Source organism: Onthophagus taurus, chromosome 11 (assembly GCF_036711975.1).
Source record: "Onthophagus taurus isolate NC chromosome 11, IU_Otau_3.0, whole genome shotgun sequence".
NCBI classification, from domain to species: domain Eukaryota; kingdom Metazoa; phylum Arthropoda; class Insecta; order Coleoptera; family Scarabaeidae; genus Onthophagus; species Onthophagus taurus.
This window is the reverse complement of record NC_091976.1, coordinates 10,028,081-10,040,042: the sequence shown is the minus strand read 5'-3', so window position 1 is coordinate 10,040,042 and position 11,962 is coordinate 10,028,081. Positions and strand designations below refer to the sequence as shown.

General features: G+C 33.8%; 1 long non-coding RNA gene across 1 annotated transcript in view; it reads right to left on the bottom strand.

Annotated features, from left to right (window-relative positions):
• Positions 1 to 5,058: 5,058 nt before the first annotated feature.
• The window catches only part of LOC111415685 (uncharacterized), a 35,468-nt gene continuing 28,564 nt past the window's right edge, over positions 5,059 to 11,962 (bottom strand). The window contains exons 3-4 of the long non-coding RNA XR_011641833.1: positions 6,713 to 11,485; positions 5,059 to 5,889 (exon numbers count right to left, since the gene is read on the bottom strand). This is a non-coding gene — a long non-coding RNA (uncharacterized lncRNA). The remainder of the gene's footprint in view (positions 5,890 to 6,712; positions 11,486 to 11,962) is intronic.

The window sequence follows — 11,962 nt, the reverse complement described above, 5'->3', positions numbered from 1 at the left end:
GTATGGTAAATATCATATTTATTATTCAATTTTCTATTTCCTATCATTTTTGTTACATTTTGCAGAGAAACTATAGTAAAAAATTTGTTTTTAATTTTTAAACAATAAAAAACATATGTTTTGCAGTGGCAACTCGTCAGAGGAGGTATTTATCATTTTGAAGTACTCTTTCTTAACTTTAATTTATAGTTATATACTTTATAGTTATAGTACATGAAAAGTTTTTTTTAATATTCAATTTACAGTGGCACAGAAAAGTCTACATACCCCCTCGTAAAACTCTGTTTTGAGTAACTTATGCAAGTTAGAAATAAAACGCATATTAAATGTATTAGTACTAAGTATAATAAAGGAAACTGAAGACATAATTGCGCCTTAAACAACATTGTATTAACAATAATAAATAAAATTCATTTTTTAAACACAGAAAAGTCTACATACGGCTAGTTTTTAAATACTAGAAACTTGAAGTATGTAGGCATTGATGAAAAACAGTGCTGCCAACTGTTGCGTGGGGTTTTAAAATTTAAATGTCAAAAGTGTACTTGCCATAATATTTGTATTTTATTATTTATTGTTAAAAATATGAGTGTTAAAAGGAAAGAAATTAGTTTAATTAATTAGGGAAAAAAATAAACATCGAAATGAGGGAAAATCTCTTCGACAAATCGGAGAAATGGTTGGAAGATCAAAAGCCAGCGTTCAGACAGTTTTAAAAAACTATTTGGAAACGAACAGTTTACAAAGTAAAATAAGATGCGGAAGACCTTCGAACTCCACGTATAAAACGTTACATTTTGGGAGAAATATCTCAAAATCCAAGAACCAGCGCTGTAGAAGTTGCAAAGAGCTTGGAATATAATGATATAGTTTCGGTTCATCCGGAAACGGTTCGAAGCGTCCTGAGAAAAAATAATTTTCACAGCCGGGTACCCAGGAAGAAGCCGTGTATTAGTGAAGTAAATAGAAAAAAACGTATAGACTTCGCGAATAAATACAAAGATGAAGATGATAGTTTCTGGAACAATGTTTTATTCAGCGATTAAAGTAAATTTAATTTATTCGGGTCGGATGGAAAGCAAAGGATATGGCGCAAAAAAAATGAAGAGCTATTACCGAAAAATTTAATACCGACAGTGAAACACGGCGGCGGCAATGTAATGGTTTGGGCTTGCATGTCGGCGGCTGGGGTAGGAAATTTAACATTTATAGAGTCGACAATGGATCGATACATATACAGGGTGTCTCAGCGAGACCGGTCATTAGACGTTTCTGTGGTTCTGGCCAAAATAAAAAATTGAGAATTCAAACTTAAGTATTATCAATTACGTTCTCTTCGTCTAAAATATTTTCAGTTTTCTAGCACTTCCAGTTATACCTGAAGTCGCCACCTACTTTATTTTTTTAAATGGAACACCCTGTATATTTTTACATATTTGGATTTGTCTGTTTTGAAGGTTTATAAATAACTTTATTTTTTGCAATTTGATTCGGCCGTTCTAGAGTTAATCGAATTTTTCTAGAAAAATCTGCTCCAGCGGACATTTGTTCAAAAAATCATAGAACACTCGATTTTTGAGATATCAATTTAGGATTCAGAACATGCTTAAACAACATGATGGAGTATGTTTTGGTGCCAAGAACGGCTGTCTAGATCGTTTGGTCACTTTACTATGACACGTTAACTTTTCGAAATTTGGAAGCACCATAACTTCATTTTTTTAAATGGCACCCCCCATATTTTATTACTTAGTCGCCTTCGGCGTCTCATTTTACATCTTTTCTACTCCATATGTCCTATGCCTAACATTAATAGTTTGAGAAATAATTAGGGTTTTTTGAAAAATGCTCACATATCATATCGATATTAACCTAGTGTGCCATGGAAAACAAATGTTTAATGACTTATTGACAAACGTCAAAGTCTGATTTACGTTGTTTGATGCTTGTGAGTCTAAAACCAGTTAAAATGGATATTAATAACGTAAATAATGTTTATACAAATAAAGAAATCCATAATTTATTTTTTGTGCACAAAAAGTGCGACAAAGTTCTTAGTAGAACTTGCAAAATGTTTAATGAAAATTATCCGCATTTACCTCCGATGACAAAAGATAAATTTAAAAGAATAGAAGCAAATTTTTTGCATTTTGGACGAATTAATCACGTGTTAAACTGACCAAAAAATGTAGTAGATAATGCAACGGAAGAGGTGAATGCCTTGGCTTATTTCGAGCCCAGTCCCAACACCTCAATTCGAGCTGCCAAAGAAGATCTAGGAATCATACTACGAACTTTGTCGCGCTTTTTATGAATAAAAAATAAATTAAGAATTTCTTGATTTGTGTAAATATTACTTTCGTTATTGTTATCGATTTTAACTCTTTTCAGTACTAATATTAAGGGACATAACAGATAATTATTTGCTCACATCCATCAAGTGACGTAAACAAATGAGTCTTTGACAAGAACTCATTGAGAAGGCTTGTTTTTCATGGCACACTAGGCTAAATATCCATATGATATGTGTGCATTTTTCAAAAAACCCTAATTATCTCCTAAACTATTAATGTTAGGTATGGGACATATAGGATATAAAAGATGTAGAATGAGACGCCGAAGACGACTAAGTAATAAAATATGGGGGGTGCCATTTAAAAAAATGAAGTTATGGTACTTCCAAATTTTGAAAAGTTAACGTGCCATAGTAAAGTGACCAATCGTTCTAGATAACCGTTCTCGGCACCAAAACATACTTCATCATGTTGTTTAAGCATATTCTGAATCCTAAATTGATATCCCAAAAATCGAGTGTTCTCTGATTTTTTGAATAAATATCTGCTGGAGCAGATTTTTCTAGAAAAATGCGAATAACTCGAGAACGGCCGTATCAAATTGCAAAAAGTAAAGTTATTTATAAACCCTGAAAACAGACAAATATGTAAAAATATACAGGGTGTTCCATTTAAAAAAATAAAGTAGGTGGCGACTTTCGGTATAACCGGAAGTGCAAGAAATCTGAAAATATTTTAGTCGAAGAGATCGTAATTGATAATACTTAAGTCTGAATTCTCAAATTTTTATTTTCGCCAGAACCCCAGAAACGTCTAATGACCGGTCTCGCTGAGACACCTGTATTTGAATCTTCTAAAAGAAAATTTGAAACAATCTGCAGCAAAATTAGGTTTGTCTAAGGTTTGGTATTTTCAACAAGACAACGACCCTAAACATACCGCCCACATTGTAAAGGAATGGTTGTTATACAATGTGCCCCGGCAACTTCATTCACACCCCAGTCGCCTGATTTAAACCCGATAGAACACTTGTGGGACGAATTAGAGCGTCGTATAAGAAAAAAAATTATTAAAAATAAGCAAGATTTCAAAAACGCTTTAATTGAAGAGTAGGACAATATTTCAGTTGAAACTACAAAAAAATTAATAATTGTTTTTGGTTTTTCTTAACATCGTGTTGATTTAGATGAAAATACTTTTTCTATACTTTTTCAATGTTATATTTATTTAAATTCTCTAACATGTAGAATAGAGAATTTAAATAAATATAACATTGAAAAAGTATAGAAAAAGTATCTACAAAAAAATTGGTGTTTTCGATGAGAAGTAGATTGAATGCTGTACTTCAGAGTGAAGGTGGACCTACCAAATATTAACAATTAAATCTATTTATGTTTTTAATTAAGATTAAACTAGCCGTATGTAGACTTTTCTGTGTTTAAAAAATGAATTTTATTTATTATTGTTAATAAAATGTTGTTCAAGGCGCAATTAAGTCTTCAGTTTCCTTTATTATACTTAGTACTAATACATTTAATATGCGTTTTATTTCTAACTTGCATAAGTTACTCAAAACAGAGTTTTACGAGGGGGTATGTAGACTTTTCTGTGCCACGGTATCTTCCGCTTTTGAAAGCCCCGCGAGCCGCCGCTAATTTAAAAGTTAAAATTTAAGAAAAACATGTATTTTTCAATTCCGCTTCATAATTATGCCATCTAGTGTTGTGGCCAACTAATGATAAAGCGATGTCTATTTTGTGCTGACACACACACACAGACACAACCGCTGAGTTCCCCCACCCCATGTCAGTTTTATCACCGTATAATGCAGGATAACCTAGTTCTGTTACGGATATTCATAGGCGGCGAGTTCGTTCAGCCTATAGCGCCTATAGGCGGCACATTTGTAAATCCGCCACTGGCCACGAGAGCTGGCAGTAAATCATCGTTTTCCGCTCTTACAAATGCCGTACGTAGTAAATTAAAATTCATAAACCGCTAGAGAGTAATGTGTTAGAAAGAGTGTTAGAAATAAATTAATGAATAAATTATGAACCACTGTTTAACCCAGATATGCCTAATGTACTACATTTAGGAGGGTCAATTCCTGTTGAATCTTGCAAGGTCATGAGAGCCTTGAAATGCGCACGTCACATGAAGTCGTGCATTTTAAGGCGCGTACACATACAGCGAACGAAGGCGAATGAACGGTCGCGAACGAATTCTTTCGGTTGATGTGTACGTATCAACGAACGCGTTTGAACGTGTTTGTTCGCATTCGTTGCGGTTCGCTTGCGAGGCGGTAAACTGGTAAACATCAAAGGATATTTGCCATAAAAGTAGTTCGAATTTGTTTTAATGTGTACGTGATTTTGTGGCGATTGGCCGAATTCTTTATTTCAGTTCATAGTAGAGTTGCTGATAGTTTAAAATGGAATGGAGTAATTCTAAGGCTCTGGAACTCATTAATGAATACCGCAGTAATGAATGCCTGTGGAATCCGGTTGAAAACGAATATAAAAATAAAATTAAAAAAATGGACGCTTGGAATAAAATTGATAAAAATCTTAATTGTGAAGCAGGCGAAGCAAAAAAAAAATGGATTCCCTTTTAAGTTCATTCAGGCGAGAACGACAGAAACACGAACAAACTATGAAAACTGGCTCTGGCACCAATGATGTGTATACATCAACTTGGTTTGCTTTCAAGAATATGTTATTTTTAATAGATAAATTTATTCCGAAAAAAACAAAAAATACCGAGGTAAGTGAAGACATTGTTATATTTTAGTATACAAAAGAATACAGTAGATAAGTATAGCTAGTAACGTACATATTGTTGAAGTTTAGGCAATATCTTATTGAATGTTATAGAGTAATTACAGAATATTTAAGCACTTTTGTCATTGGAACAAACGATTGTGACGTCATATCTGTGACTTTGCGCCAACTTCCAAGCATGACGGTACCGTCTTTATCATCATCAAACATTCCGGGCGGTGTATAAAGGTTTTGGGGAATGTCTGCTTTCTCTTAAGAAATTATGTAAATAGACAGAAGTCAAAACTACTGTCGTAGCCTTTTCTGGGGATAATAACATTACTTTTCTTAACACTCTGAACACAGCTCACATTATCCCAAACACGTTTTCGATTACTCGTCGGGCACGACATAATCTGTAATTGAAAATTCGTTTTTTTGATCCCTTTTTTTGTTCTTCTGGATATGTTTTCAGAAGGTGTTGATGAAGGCTGAAAGTATCATCGCCGACGAACACATACGGAACTTCTTCAGGGCGGTAAATTTAAGTCACTGTTTTGTAGTTTTTTCCAGAAAACAGAATTTTTTAACACACCCCCATCTGAAATTCTACCCTGGCAACCGACGTCGGCAAACAAAAACGAATAATTTGAGTCGGCAATACCCATTAAAACATTACTAAAATTCTGTTTATAATTAAAATAGTCACTTCCGCTGTCTATTGGTGCTTGTAGTATGCAATGTCTGCCATCTACAGCTCCAAGGCAGTGAGGAAAATTCCATTGAGTATTAAAGTTTTCAGCTGCACTCCGCAACTCTTCTGCATTACTAGGCATCTGAAAAAATGAATACCAATATCTAATCAGTCACCAATAGGGCCAAACTTACTGAGTTTATATAATATTCATATGTACATAAAATATACGGTCAATTAAAATATTTTTTTGTAGGAATTATCCGTGCTTCAAAGGAACACCCAAGAACAAGAGGTGGACGATCTCAACAAAATTGTTGAAGAACCCAGTGATTATAAGAAAATATAAGAACATCAGTTGAAACACCGAAACGAAAATGTGATTTCTGTTCACCAAGGAAGATAAAACGGCCTGCTATCAAAACGAAAAATTCTCGTGCAGAAGAAGCCTACGAAATATTAAAAGACACAGCCAAAAGTCGCAGTTTCAGAGATGCCAGCACAATTTACGGGGAGCACATAGCCTCAAAACATAGAACTTATAGCCAGTACACTAGAAATGTAATTGAACACCTAATTGGTAATATTTTATTTGATGCTGATATGGGTAAATACAATGCCCCTGCTACAGTACCCATTCCTTCACCTTCGCCCACAGATTCATCATGCTCGCAATATGATCAAAATTTATCATACCCACAAAGTATTTGTTCTTCCGCTCCATCACCTTCACCCGCAAACGCATCAACGATATACAACCAACCCACATATATTAACACTCCCTATCAACAACCTCAAACCAATACTACAACTCCTTTGGCACCTTTAATAGATTACATTAATACTTTTAGCGATGTCGATAATTAATTTAATTTAATTCAAATAATAATGACTGTTCTTTTGTATTTTCGTTAATAAACTTGTATTAAGAAAATATATTATTTTTACTTACTTATTTTACTTACCTTCACGTAATCATCGAGGCTTTCAATTATTGCTGAACAAACTTCCGGTATAATGTAAGAAATTAGTTGCTTGGAAATGTTGAAGGTGTACATTAAACTAGTGAATGAGTCCCCGGTGGCTAGGTAACGTAATGTAAGCATTAATCTTTCCGTTGGTGGTATCGCTTCTCTGAATGATGTATTTTGTTTTGCTATTTTCGGGCCAATACGATTCAGTAGCCATTCAAAATCTGCAGATTTCATTCTACAGAAATTTTCAAAAAGCCCATATTCGACTTCGGTCGTTAAATCTTTCAATAAATCCATTCCCCTATATCTACTTCTGCTTTTAAATAAAGATGTCATCCACCAGCGTCGTTTTCGTTTTTGCCTTTCCTCTTCGTCACTTATAATTATGAATGCTGCACTTGCAACAATAATTAAGTCATCATTTGTTGCCATTATCACATGGGCCGACTTCCAACTTCCACTAATGACCGAAAACAAGCGAATGAGCGCGAAACAATTCGTTTGCTACACATCCGTTTTTATGTGGACGCCAGCCGATATTTCCAGCAAATACCAAACGAATTCGTCCAAATTTGTTCGATTGAATTCGTTCGCCTTCGTTCGCTCTATGTGAACGCGCCTTTAGATGTAGCAGTGGGAGTGATAACTTAATAAGTTAATAAGTTTAGGTGTTTTCTTTAGATTTTGTTTTAAGTGCATCCGAAAGTCAAGATTAGTTGGAAATGGATTATTACCCGGTTCGCTCTGAAAGGTAAGGTAATTTTCAATTATAGAAATTAGAATAATATTATGATTCTTTGATTACAGTAACAATAAATAGTTGTATAATTAGTATTATTTAAAAGTTTTGCATTATTCAGTAAATTAGAGTATAAATTAGGGGGGTGAAAGACGGGTGTACTATATATAGGACATTAGGGTAATAAACGACTATCACGTTCATCTAATTACAGGAGGTTTTCGCTTCATGAAGCCCTTGCTATGCTTGAGGACAATGACGACATTATCAGCCAGGTTGATGAAATAACTATATTTCCTCCTGAAAACGCTGCAGCCGACCTGAAAGATGAAGATTCTAGAGCAGAAAATGATCTTACAGTGAATAACCTACCGGCATCACAGTTACAAGCGCCGGTGGAAATCGTAATTGAAAGTAACTACGACAGTGACTTTTCATCAGATGACAATATACCTCTATCAGAGTTACAATCACAAAACACGACAACAAGAAACAAACAAAAAGTAAAAACTAAAAAAAAGTTGGATAAAAGAAGATTTGAAATTACCGCCCACCGACTTTGAGAGTCCTACGAATTCGGCGATCACAGAATTGAATAAAAAATTCATGGAGAATTCCTCGCTTGAAGAAATGCACTCAGTTGATGAAGCTATGGTTCCGTATTATGGACGTCATAGCTGTAAGCAGTATATTCGAGGAAAACCCATGCGCTATGGATATAAGTTATGGGTAGGAAGTACCAGGTTAGGTTACTTGAATTGGTTCAAACCTTATCAAGGAGTCTCTACAAATATAGGTGAAAACTTTTCTGAATTGGGAGTTGGTGCTGGAATAGTCTTAGAATATGCGCAAGCTTTACGTAAGGAATAGCCAGATAAAAAATATCAACTCTTTTTTGATAACTTTTTTACGTCAATTCCGTTGATCGAAAAACTAACTGACTGGAATTTTTATGCTACTGGTACGGTTAGAGAAAACAGGCTAAAAGACATTTCTCTTATAGATTCAAAACTCATAAAGAAGCAGCGCAGAGGAAGTTATGATTATGCAAAAATTGTAGAACAGAATATAATTGCAGTAAAGTGGCACGATAATAGTGTAGTTTCTGTTTGTTCCAATTTTTCTGGAGTTGCCCCAATTCACTCGGTCACACGTTATTCGCAAAAAGAAAAGAAGAATATTCAGGTACAGCAGCCGCATCTTATACAGATGTACAATACAAATATGGGAGGTGTTGACCGCTCTGACCAAAATATCAGCTTATATCGAATTTCGATCAGAGGAAAAAAATGGTATTTTCCTTTGATATCTCACTGTATTGACATGGCAATTCAAAACGCATGGCATTTGCATCGCAAGAATGGAGGAGAATTAGATCAACTTAGTTTTAGAAGGAGAATTGCTGTAATGCTGTGGGTTCAGAATAAAAAAATATCGTCATATCAAAAAGGACATACCAGTAGGTCCCACGAAATAGATATACGGTTCGACCGAATAGATCATTTAGTTATGACCCAAGAAAAACAAACTAGGTGTGGTCATTGCCATCAAAAACCTACAACGAGATGCGCAAAATGTGACATTGGTGTACACACGAAGTGTTTTGTTCAGTATCACACTAATAAATAATTTTACGTTTATAGATATTCATGTGCCGAATGTCCTACATGTAGGACGGCCCGAATATCCAATTTAAAAAAAAATTGTCATGTTTGTTTGTAAGACTTTGTTTTGCTTCTTTAAATAAGTTTTCAATAAAGTTATTATGATTTGTAAAGTGGTTTCAATTTAGGCATATCTGGGTTAAATAAAACTTACTTAATCCCTTGCGACCTGTAAATAACATTTTAAAGTATTTGTTAAATAAATTAATTATTACATAAATTTTATTATAAATTAATATTAACGATTTTTCGCTGCTTAACCTCTCCTAAATTTGACAATGTTTGACATATAACCTCCATTACTAACCTAACATACATTTAAACGTAGGTGGTGAAATAATCTAAGTCGTACGTCCATATCTTGATTCATACCATTTTTAAACGTCAAGTCACTGCCAGCTCTCGTAGTTTCTACTATATCCAAACTCAATTAAACGAGCATCTAGACTTAGCTGATCTACCTTCCTATAAAGAACAGAAATCTGACAAAATAAGAAGTAGACAAGATAAGCACATAGTCACTGCATCATTTGACTTAGAAAAATGCCTGGACAAGTGGTATTGCTTTCTACAAACGTAAACTTTAGACACTAAACTTGACAATTCATGATACTTGTGGTTTGAGGCCAACATCGGCATATTGTTATTTATGGGATGAAACATTGGCAGCACGTGGTGGACAGGAGATATGTTTGTGTCTTTTTCAGTATCTTATGAATTAAGAACATGATGTTCAAGAAGTTAACTTGTACAGTGGCTCATGTCCTGGACAAAATAAAAATATCTATGTCTGTCTGATGTTGTTACCTACTGTTCACTATTTAAGACGACAAGGTAACGATATAACAATCAACCATAAATTTCTGGAAGCTGGTCATACCCACATGGAAGCTGATATCCCCGCTGCAATAGAGAAAGCAAAAAAGACTACTGCAGTAAATTGAGCTGCCTAGGGACTGGGCAATCTTAATACGGACGATTCAAAGTAAGTCTGCAATAAAAGCTGTTGAAATGAAGCAGAGAAATTTCCTCAAATGTAAATCTTTACTGAATTTGAATTGTGTTCACCACAAAAACAGTACTCTAGGACAATTTGTTAAATGGTCATTAATCAAATTTATGCAATATCGACCAGAAAATCCAAGTAAAGTGTTCTACCTTGACGGTGACATCAATAAAGTAAACTGAGTAAACTAACGACTTGCATTGAGCTAAAAAAAGTGGCAAATCTGTTTTCTTAATTTACTCAAAAGTAAGAATTTTAACATTGGCCTTTTTTGCACCACGGCACAGATTTTTAAAAGCGTTAGTTGTATATACATATAGCTTTACCAGCAACTGCAGTTACACATGCGTATACATTTCAAATTATTATTCTTCTAAATAACATCGGCTTTGTTCATAATTACTTTTTTATTCTATAATTATCTTATTTAAATCTACACTAACGTGTCTTATATGGCACACTAGTACAAGCTTGAACTTTATTAGTGGTTCAGTTTGCTTTTCTTTCTGAACTGTTTTAATTTTAACATTTTTAGTAAGAAAAGGTCCAATATCCGAGTTTGACCTGGAACCACCGTATAAAAAAGTAATCTTAATTTTCCACAGAAAACCTGAAATAATCGCATTTGTAGCGAACCAACCTGTGTATTTTATGAGCAAAATCGGCTCATATCTTGTAGTTATAATAGTGAAATATAGTCACATTTTGAAATATATCTGGAAAAGATCTCATCTCAACCTCGTTGGCCAAGATGAGTCCTTTTCAAACAATCATTATGGACATTGAGCATCATGACTCAAGTATGATAGCAACATATTCTTCAAATTCAAAACATTGAGATAATTTTAAAAATTATACTTATACAGAAGTTTGAAGGACTCGAAATAATTGTATGAACAGTTACATAATATCCAGTACACAGAAAAGTAAGCAGTTATAAGGAAGAGTAATATTTTGGGAACTTTAACAAAACAAATTATCAAAAAAGCAGGTCCCAAAATATACAGGTTGCACGTACACAAGTGTTCCACAAAGAAATATTCAAGTTCTATGAAATCATTCTTGGTAGAACGCTTGCGTACCTATCCATAGCACAGCCATAAAAGACTGGTTCCTAACTATATTTGAGACATCTCAGCAGCATATAGTGGAAATAATATGCAAATTTATGTTGGTATAAAAATAACCCACAGGTGACAGCAAAATCAGCATCAATTTTCATTTCTCAAAATTAATTTGATAAGCCTACTGAAGGAAGTTCCATTGAATATCAGACAAAATATTTACTATCAACGTAATGGCCCCATTTTAGTTGCACTATGATAGATCATAAATCCATGTGATTCGTACACAAGCTGAAACAAAAAGAAAAACATGTAATTAATTAATTAACATGTATTGTAATTCAATAATTTATATGTACTATCTGTGCAACACTTCATAGTTATTAGAAAAAATAATTACTGTGAATACCTTCACATGGTACATAGTAGTATAAAATTATGGCAATTGAAAAAAACTTAAATTTTACATTACATTGGTTATGCATTTATGTTAAAACTTTAGTAGTTTCATTATTAATGTTAATTTAAACTAAACTTGTGTGAGTTGAAACACGAAGATAATATCTTCTTCACTTCATCAAGAAGTCATGGAAGAAAATGCGATGATGGAGAAAGAATTATCAACCAAGTCGACATAAGTGACAACTGAAATAATGTTACACAGTCAAGTCATTTTGAATACTTAAAAATGCCTTTTGAATTGAATTTATTGCTGATATGTGTATTTAGTGTTTAAATGAAACTAATAAAGGTATGCAGAGAAAATAT